We start from the raw sequence: 8,832 nt of genomic DNA on the forward strand, positions 1-8,832 counted from the left end.
AATCTGATTTAGATTAAGCAAATAGAGATAATCTCTGAGTTAGTGGGGCAGTCCTTGGGGTCAAACCTGGCCTCTGGAAGGACTATAATTATAAAGCTCCTGGAACCTTAGCAGTGAGAATTTGCAGAACTTCCTCCAAAAACATTGCCGTTGGTAAGATCCAGCTCTCAATATGCTCACTTCTACATCCATTCCGAAGTGGAAGTTCTCAGTAAGGAGAGTCTGACTGACTTAGACTGGATCAGGTGTTGACAGCAAAGAGCGGGCTTTTCCTAGGAAATAAAACTGCAGTTCACTTGCCACTTTGTGCCCTAGAGGGCAAATATTTCCAGCAGTCTGTCAAATGTTCTTGCTTCCGTGAAATATTGAACATCTCTTCAATCCATTTGCTTGAGTTAAATACCAAGAAAAGAAGCTATAATAGGGACAAGAAGGAAGAAGGTGCCTTCTGTTTATTTTACTAATTCCACTGCATTGCTGATTTATTGCCAGTGTGCAAAAGGGCCTTCGGTGAGCCATGGAATGTACTTGGTTTGCTGTAAAGAATTAGAATCTCACTTAATCATCATTTGGAGTTATATAATTATTATTAAAATAGCAGCTTCCAAAATTAGAATTTTAGTTCTGCAGCTTTAAAATATTTGTGCAATGACTTAAAATATGAAAATATCAATATATGAATTTCTGACCTGTGTTCTAATGGAAATGACTTAACGATGCTTATTAGAGTAAAACCTAGACAATAACCATTTATTTTTGAATGTGTAGCATGTGCAAAATATTAGGCTGAGCAGTTTCTCATGTTCATTAATTTCATATGAATAGGAGGTAGATATCATCAGTGTTCAGCCTCATTTCAAAGATAAAGAGATGGAAGCCAAGTGATTTTTAATAACTTCTTCTAATTTAAACAGATAACAAGTAGCAGAGTTAAGATTTAATCATAGGTTTTTGACTCTAAGTATGACATTCTTTGGACTATGTTACACTGCCTCAAATAGTATAAATCTTTCCAACTGGGTCTGAGTCCAGTGGGTACATTGTTATTCCTGGGATGGACATGCTGGTGTCTGCAGGGCAGATTGGACTGGAAGTAGAGTTCATGAATCAGCTTGGACAGAGAGAATGAGTTACATTTAAAAAAAAAAAAAAAAACCAAAAGTCATAACCAGAAAAGGCAAAAGCATGCAGAAAATCTTAGATGTGAGTCCAGGGTACAATAGAGACATAGGATTGGTATCTGGGAAAGTAAAGACAGAGTAGATGAGATTTGAAGAGACTGTGGTTAAAATATTTAAGAACTGGGCACAGTGGCTCACGTCTGTAAACCCAGCACTTGGGAGGCCAAGGCAGGAGGATTGCTGGAGCCCAGGAGTTTATCAGCCTGGGCAACATAGTGAGACCTCATCCTTACAAAAAATAAAAAAAAATTAGCTGGATGATGTGGTGTGGGCCTGTAGTCCCAGCTACTCAGGAGGCTGAGGTAGGAGGATTGCTTGAACCTGGTAGCTTGAGCCTGCAGTGTGCCATGGTCACACCACTGCACTTGAGCCTGGGAGACAAAGTGAGATGCTGTCTAAAAAAAAAAAAAAAGAAAAAAGAAAAGATATTTAAGAAGCAGTGTGTGAACAGGAGTAGATTAGATATATTGAGGTACACAGGGCAGGAATGGGCTGGGGTCACAGTTTAAAGGAACCGTAAGGAGCTGGGTGTCTCCTTTCTTCCTTTCCTCCATACTTTGCCAATCTGCACAGAACCAGGGCTTCTCCGAGGCCTGTTGGTGGGAGGCTGTGCTGTGCTGGCAGCGTCTGTGAAGTGACGTGCCGGATGCGTGCCCCCAGCCACAGGCATCCTACCGAATCAGGCACCAGCAACAGCTGTCGGTGGTACGTGCCATCTAGGATCTCTTGCTTCAATGATTTGGGTTGTATTTTCCCCAAAATGAACATAAGACCCTTCTGAGTATGCCGTTTAGAGAAAGAGATGGTAAAGATCAGTGAGATGCGAATGGAATGGGAGTTCTAAGCTATACAATTTCAGATATCCAGATTATTCCCAGTGATTGGTGTTTTAGATGGTGCAAAGGGGCTTCGCCCTGACTGACCCCAACTGCCTTCAGGTTAAACCCATATAACACACAAACTCACACACAGATCAGGTAGTTATTCCCAGCTTTTCTCTCTTTCTGTCTTTGTTTTTTTATAGGGGATGGTTTTTTGTTTTGTTTTTTTGAGATGTGGTCTGGCTCTGTCCCCCAGGCTGGCATGCGCTATCTCAGCTCACTGCTGCCTCCACCTCTTAGGCTCAAGCAATCCTCCCCTGGGCTACAGGCACACACCACCATGCCAGGCTAATTTTTGTATTTTCAGTAGAGACGGGGTCTTGCCAGGATGCCCAGGCTGGTCTTGAGCTCCTGGCCTTGTGATCTGCCCTCCTCAACCTTCCAAGGTGCTGGGATTACAGGCACGAGCCACTGTACCCGCCAGCAATGCATTTATATTGTCTTGGTGAAAGGAGTTTCTTCAGGGCCCTCAGAAGGAATAGTAGGCAGATCACTCCTAATGGAATCATAAGAAATACCCCATTTACCAGGACTTTTGAACTCCTCTCTTTTTAATGCTTTAGTGATGTTCTGACATTTGACCTCAATGACTGTGGGACATTGCTGATTTCAAGCATCAATCATCCAACTGAACAGACTGTTAATACCACTCACAAAGCCTCAAGCCAACCCAATAAATCCCACATCCCAGATGAAATTGTATGATTTCAATAAACTCAGACAGATTGAGTCCCTTATTCCATCCTTCTTGGCCTTACTTCTTCTTCTTTTTTTTTTTTTGTTGTTGAGACGGAGTCTCCCTCTGTCTCTAAATTGGAGTGGCGCAATCTCGGCTCACTGCGACCTCCACCTCCCAGGTTCAAGGGATTCTCCTGCCTCAGCCTCTCGAGCAGCTGGGATTACAGGCACGCACCGCCATGCCCAGCTAATTTTTGTATTTTTGATAGAGACAGGGTTTCACCTTGTTGGCAAGAATGGTCTTGATCTCCTGACCTTCTGATCTGCCCACCTCGACCTCCCAAAGTGCTGGAATTACAGGCGTGAGCCACCGCGCCCAGCCGGCCTTACTTCTTAAGAATCTATTTCCACAGATGCGCCTGGGCATCTGTCAGTAAGTTTGGCAAAATTATCTCTTTCTAGAGCAAGTCTTATTTCTCATCATCTGCGATATTTGAGGATCTAACTCATGTAGGCCTGGAGGCAATGAGAAGTAGTGGGGTGTGTCCTGAGAAGAATTGTCATTCATAAAGTATTGTTTATAGGTGTATCACTGAAAGACTTGTATTTTGAAGATGACTAATTTCCTCAGTGTAGGGGTGGTAGAATGAGGTGGAGAAGGGAATTTCAGTGAATTTAGATGATCAAATTTAACTTCATTCATTTCTACCCATATGTCCCGATCCCATGACTCAGAGACCCGTGTCTTCTGAACAGAACCCTTATTTTAGCATAAGAGAGGTGAATGGGTCAAGCATTCACATGGTGTTGTAACTCTGCTAACATTTCCAAGAGACCCTGGCTTGGTTACATTTCAGTTATACCTACTCTGTGATTAGAAGTTGATACACCTGTTCTGTTACCATGGCGGGCTTTCTGGTTCTCTATGAATGCACTAAATTGTATGCTCAGATTCATGTTCATGTGCAAATTTGAATTTATGCTCTGCCGCCCAGGCTGGAGTGCAGTTTTTACTTTTTAATTCTTTTCCTGAGTTTACAGGCGCCCACCACCGCGCCCCCTGGTATACCGTGTTAGCCAGGATGGTCTCGATCTCCTGACCTCGTGATCCGCCCCATCTCGGCCTCCCAAAGTGCTGGGTTAGGAGAAGTGGCGCAGCTCCACAGCACAGCTCCACAGCCTCCATCCTCACTACTGTGTCCACAGTGTCACAGATACTTGATGGCTCAGTAACTTGATCTCCATCTATACATTATGCAGTGCTACCTGCAGTGACAATTTGAGTAATCCTGATGCTCTAGCGTGTTGTAGATGACCTGTGTCCCATTTATGCCCGGTAAGAGTCTTATTCTTGCATTTCTCAAATATACAACCATGTGCCACCCAATTCCAGAATCCAGATTGGAGAGTCTGCTTCCTGGAGCTATGCTATGGTCAGGTTTATGTGTAAACGACCAGGCTATAGTCCCTAGCTATTCGATCAAACACTTATCTCGGTATTGCTGTGAAATTGTTTTGTAGATGTGATTAAGGATACTGAGGTGGGAGCAATCCTAGATTATCTGGGTGGGTCTGAGGTAATCACAAAAGTCCTTAGGAGAGAGCAGCTGGAGGAGCAGAGTAAGTAACAGGAGATAGGAGAGCAGAAGCAAGAAGCTGGAATGATGCAAGGAAGAGACAAAGAATGCAGGTGCCTCTAAAAGCCAAAAGGGCAAGAAAATGAATTCTCCCCCTGAAGCCTCCAAAAGGAATGAAGCCCTGCTGACACTTTGATTTTAGACTTCTGACCTGTAGAACTGTAAGGTAATAAATTTGTGTAATTTTAAACCACCAAATTAGAGGTCATTTGTTACTGTGGCAATAGAAAATAGATACAGACTTTGGTACCAGAAGTGGGGTGCTACTCCCAGTGTCAATGACTCTATTTATCGGGATGCCAACAGGATATAGAAAGCATACTCAAAATAAGATAACTTGAAGGGGTTTATTTACAAAGGGACTATTTAGAAAGATATTGCTGTAGAAGAACCACAAGTAACAGTGCAATAGTTAGGGACCTAGTACCTCTCGTACTATCATGACTTCTATGCTGAAAAAATCAGGGCAGGGAGCACTTACTGGAATCCAGAGGAAGAATAGTGTATGAATTTGGTTGCTTTTCAAAAAGGTACACTTGTAGGCATAGAGGAAGCTGAAGAAATAAGCAAACTGGCTTCACTTTCCTCCCTCCTATGATTCCCTACTGTATTTGCCATGGTCTGAACCAGGGGGCATGGCTGTCGATGAAGTCACACACACTGTCCTCCTGGGACAAAGATGATGGTGGACAAAGCTAAAGAGTAGATCTGGAGAGAAAAATAGGAGATTTGTAGTGCATCACATAATGCTTCTAATTACAGCCTTCAAATTGGGAATGACATATAAGAAATGAAATCACATTTATATGGATAATTAATTGTTCACAAAATAGTTGAACCAGCATTTGTTGTGTGTGTGTCCAAATATGTATTCTTCTTTATTCCTAAAATGATTTGCAAAAATATTTATATTTTGTTTGTATCTTGTGCTGACTACTCTGAAAAAATGAATGCCATCACTGCTGAATTGTTTAAATTCTGACCACAACCATGGAAACAGAAACCAGGAGATGGCGATAAACTTTAAAGCTACCACTTTCAATAGCAAAGAGGACACAAAGACAGACCCTCATGCTGTGTATGTTTCTAGGCCACCTGCTGTTTTCTCTACATGTCAGCCTTACGACCTGTACAAACCTAGTATGGGCCAAGCTGTTAGAACATTCACAGAAGCAGGAGAAAACCCCACACTTTCTGGCATGAATACTCATCTTAGACATAGGTAGTGTTAACAGTATGCTACTTGTCTTCTGAATGATACAAATACCTTAGAACATCTTTTAACTCCACTCACTTTTTACATGATGTCATGTAAGTTTTGTTTAGTATTTTAGTTTCACCTTTTTATATTCCCAAATCAGTCATTGTGATTGTTAGTACTTTGTTCAGCCAATGCTAGTTTACATTTTTCATATTTTGGTCATAACATTTGGACACCATTGTTCCTTGCATCCCACTAATTCCTCTAGGTTTAATTTTCCTCCTCCTGAAATGTATGCTTTATAGTTTTTCTAGTGCGAATCTGTGAGGATTTAACCTTCTCAGTCTTTGTTAGTTCAATAACATCTTTATTTTGCCCTTATTTTTGAAAACAAATGATTATAAACTTCTAGGTTGAGAGTTATTTTCCTTCTGCCTCCAAAACAAAAAAGTATCTGTCCCAAACTGCTAACAGTGCTGAGGCCAAGAAACACTGATCTAAGGATATTATTTAAGGTATTATATAAGAAAATGATCTAAGAATATTATGTGAGAAAATGTCTTCCTCTTGTATAATCTTGATTTTTCTCTGGGATTCCAGTATCATATTTTTGATCTTTCATATTAAAGATGTTGTTTAGATCAGGGTTGGAAAAATACAGTTTGCAGGCCAAATCGTGTCCATGGCTTATTTTTGTGCAGCCCATAAGCTAAGAATTGCCTTACACTTTATTTTCTTCTTCTTCTTCTATTTTTTTTTTTTTTTTTTTTTGTGAGGCAAGGTCCCGCTCTGTTGCCCAGTCTGGAGTGCAGTGGCACAATCATGGCTCATTGCAGCCTCGGCCTCCCAGGTTCAGGTGATTCTCCCACCTCAGCCTCCTGAGCAACTGGGACCACAGGCGTGTGTCACCACAACCTGGCTAATTTTTTTGTAATTTTTGTAGAGACAGGGTTTCACCATGTTGCCCAAGCTGGTCTCAAATTCCTGGGCTCAAGTGATCCTCCTGCCTCAGCCTCCCAAAGTACTGGAATTACAGGCATGAGCCACTATGCCCACACACTTAATACTTTAAAATAAAGACTATGTGACAGAGATGGTACTGTAAAATCTAAATAACATAAAATATAAAACAAAAACCAGTGGGAGAGAGAAGAAGGTGGAAGTACAGGAAGCATACACAAGAAAATCTGAGGGTCCATCTACATTGCCTAACATCTGAATGCTAAACATTTAAAGCACAGAAAAAAAGTTGAGAAGACAAAGTCACCAATAAACTAACCCAGAATACGTTTCAAATGGAAAGATATGAGTTTTTAGATTGGAAGGAGAAACTAAGTGCCTAGTGACAAATCATTATGAAGTTTAAGAACACTGAGTTCACGGCAGAGGTTTTTCTCAACTTCTGGAGAGAAAAAACAATTTATGTCACCTACAAAGAATCAGGATGATTTTGGATTTCTTGGCAGAATACTTGAAGCAGGGAGACAAGGTAAAAAACATCTTCAAGACTCTGAAGAAAATGATATCCTCCTTCAAATTCCACTCCTAATGAAATGATCACGTGTAAGGGTAAAACAAATATGTTTTCAAGCTTTAATGGCTTCAACACTTACTGTCATGCTCTTTTTTTTTTTTTTCTCAAAAAGCTATTGGAGGAGGATGAGCTCCACCAAAACAATGACAGTTAGAGTAGAAGAGGAAAACATCGCAAACAGGAAACAGTAGGTTCATCACAGCAGAGGGCCATGGGCATCCCGAGAATGACAGTGAATGAAGACCCCAGGATGACAGCTGTGCCCTAAGAGAGGCTGATCAGTCTAGATTAGAGCAATGTGACTCAAGAGACAGATACCAGGTGAACTGTTATTACTGAGATCTCAGCAGCAATTGCATCCTCTTTTTAACTGGAGAACATGCACCCACTTGCAAACTCTGGCCAAGGGACTTTCTCACCTTTGGCTTGTCTTGACCTCGTGTTGATGAGCTTCCTGTAATCCTCTGCATAGTTCACCCATTGGCTTGCCCAGAAGTGGTTTTATAAGATCACAGGGTAGCCCAGTCCAGATTATAATCCAGAGAGCCTAAATTTTTATTCTTCAGGGGAACTTTATGTGCTGTGGAAAATATTGGCTTCTCTTTATATGGCTAAGTTCAATTTTTCATATGGTATTTCATTTTTCAAACCTGAGTAATATTTTACATAGGGACACAATCATAAAGTAATAACACCATAAAATAAAATAAATAAGTCAGGACAGTGGACACCTCTGGAGAAGAAAGGAGAAGACATAGTCGGAGAAGGACCATGGCAGCCTTCTAAGACTTTGTGACATTCTTTTATTTGGAGTAGCCTGTCAATGGGGGTTTACTATAATTTATTATTTTTTGAACACTTTGTACGTATTTTAAATTTGGGCAAAATAGGCTAGATATAGCCTAAATAGATATAGTCTCTAGCCTAGTTAGAGACTTTGCTGATCATTTGGAATTCATTGTCGACAATTTGGAATTTATGGGAGATGCCATCTTAGAAGAGTGGATTTTTGGAATGGTTTGATCAATTCAAGTTCTCTTTTTTTGTGATATTTTTCATAATAGATTAAAAAAGAAAGGATGATTTGCATTCCATGTATCACCAAAAAGAAAATCAACTCACTGCTTCATTCAATATTGACTCTTGAGTGACTTCCATGTGCTGGCTTGTTGCTATGAGCAGAATGAGAAGATCAGAAAGTGGTCATTTTCTTTAGGGAGTTACTTGTCTAGGGGAAGAGACAGGTATGCGACTTAATCAGACTATGAGTTCTAGCAAGATAGAGGATGAGTTAATGTACGAGCCCTCCTGTTGTAGCTAGAAATGCTGGAGACCCAGATACTTTAAAATGCATAGTTGGATTTTCAGAAAGAAAAGGAAATTCTCAGATGACAGCAGTGAAGAAATAACTAAAAATTAAAGAGATAAGTAGACGAGATGATGCTGTGGCTTCCCTGAGTTCGAGATTTACTGATCTCCCCGACAGTGGCCTCAATGCAAGAGGGAGATTTGGGTTCATGCAAGGTGGGCAGTTATTTGAATACCCTTACAAAACTCATTAACTGCAACCATGAACATTTAATCTTAAAACATTTTGTTTAAAGGAACTAAAAAGGAGACTGTAGTGGACATCAAACCAAGGTTCTGAATTTGGGCAAAAAGTGGCAAGATGTGCCTGAGGCAAACTTTTGCATAGTGATCTGTGATCCCAGTGCTGACG

The sequence above is a fragment of the Macaca thibetana genome, chromosome 8 (assembly GCF_024542745.1).
Source record: "Macaca thibetana thibetana isolate TM-01 chromosome 8, ASM2454274v1, whole genome shotgun sequence".
NCBI lineage: Eukaryota > Metazoa > Chordata > Mammalia > Primates > Cercopithecidae > Macaca > Macaca thibetana.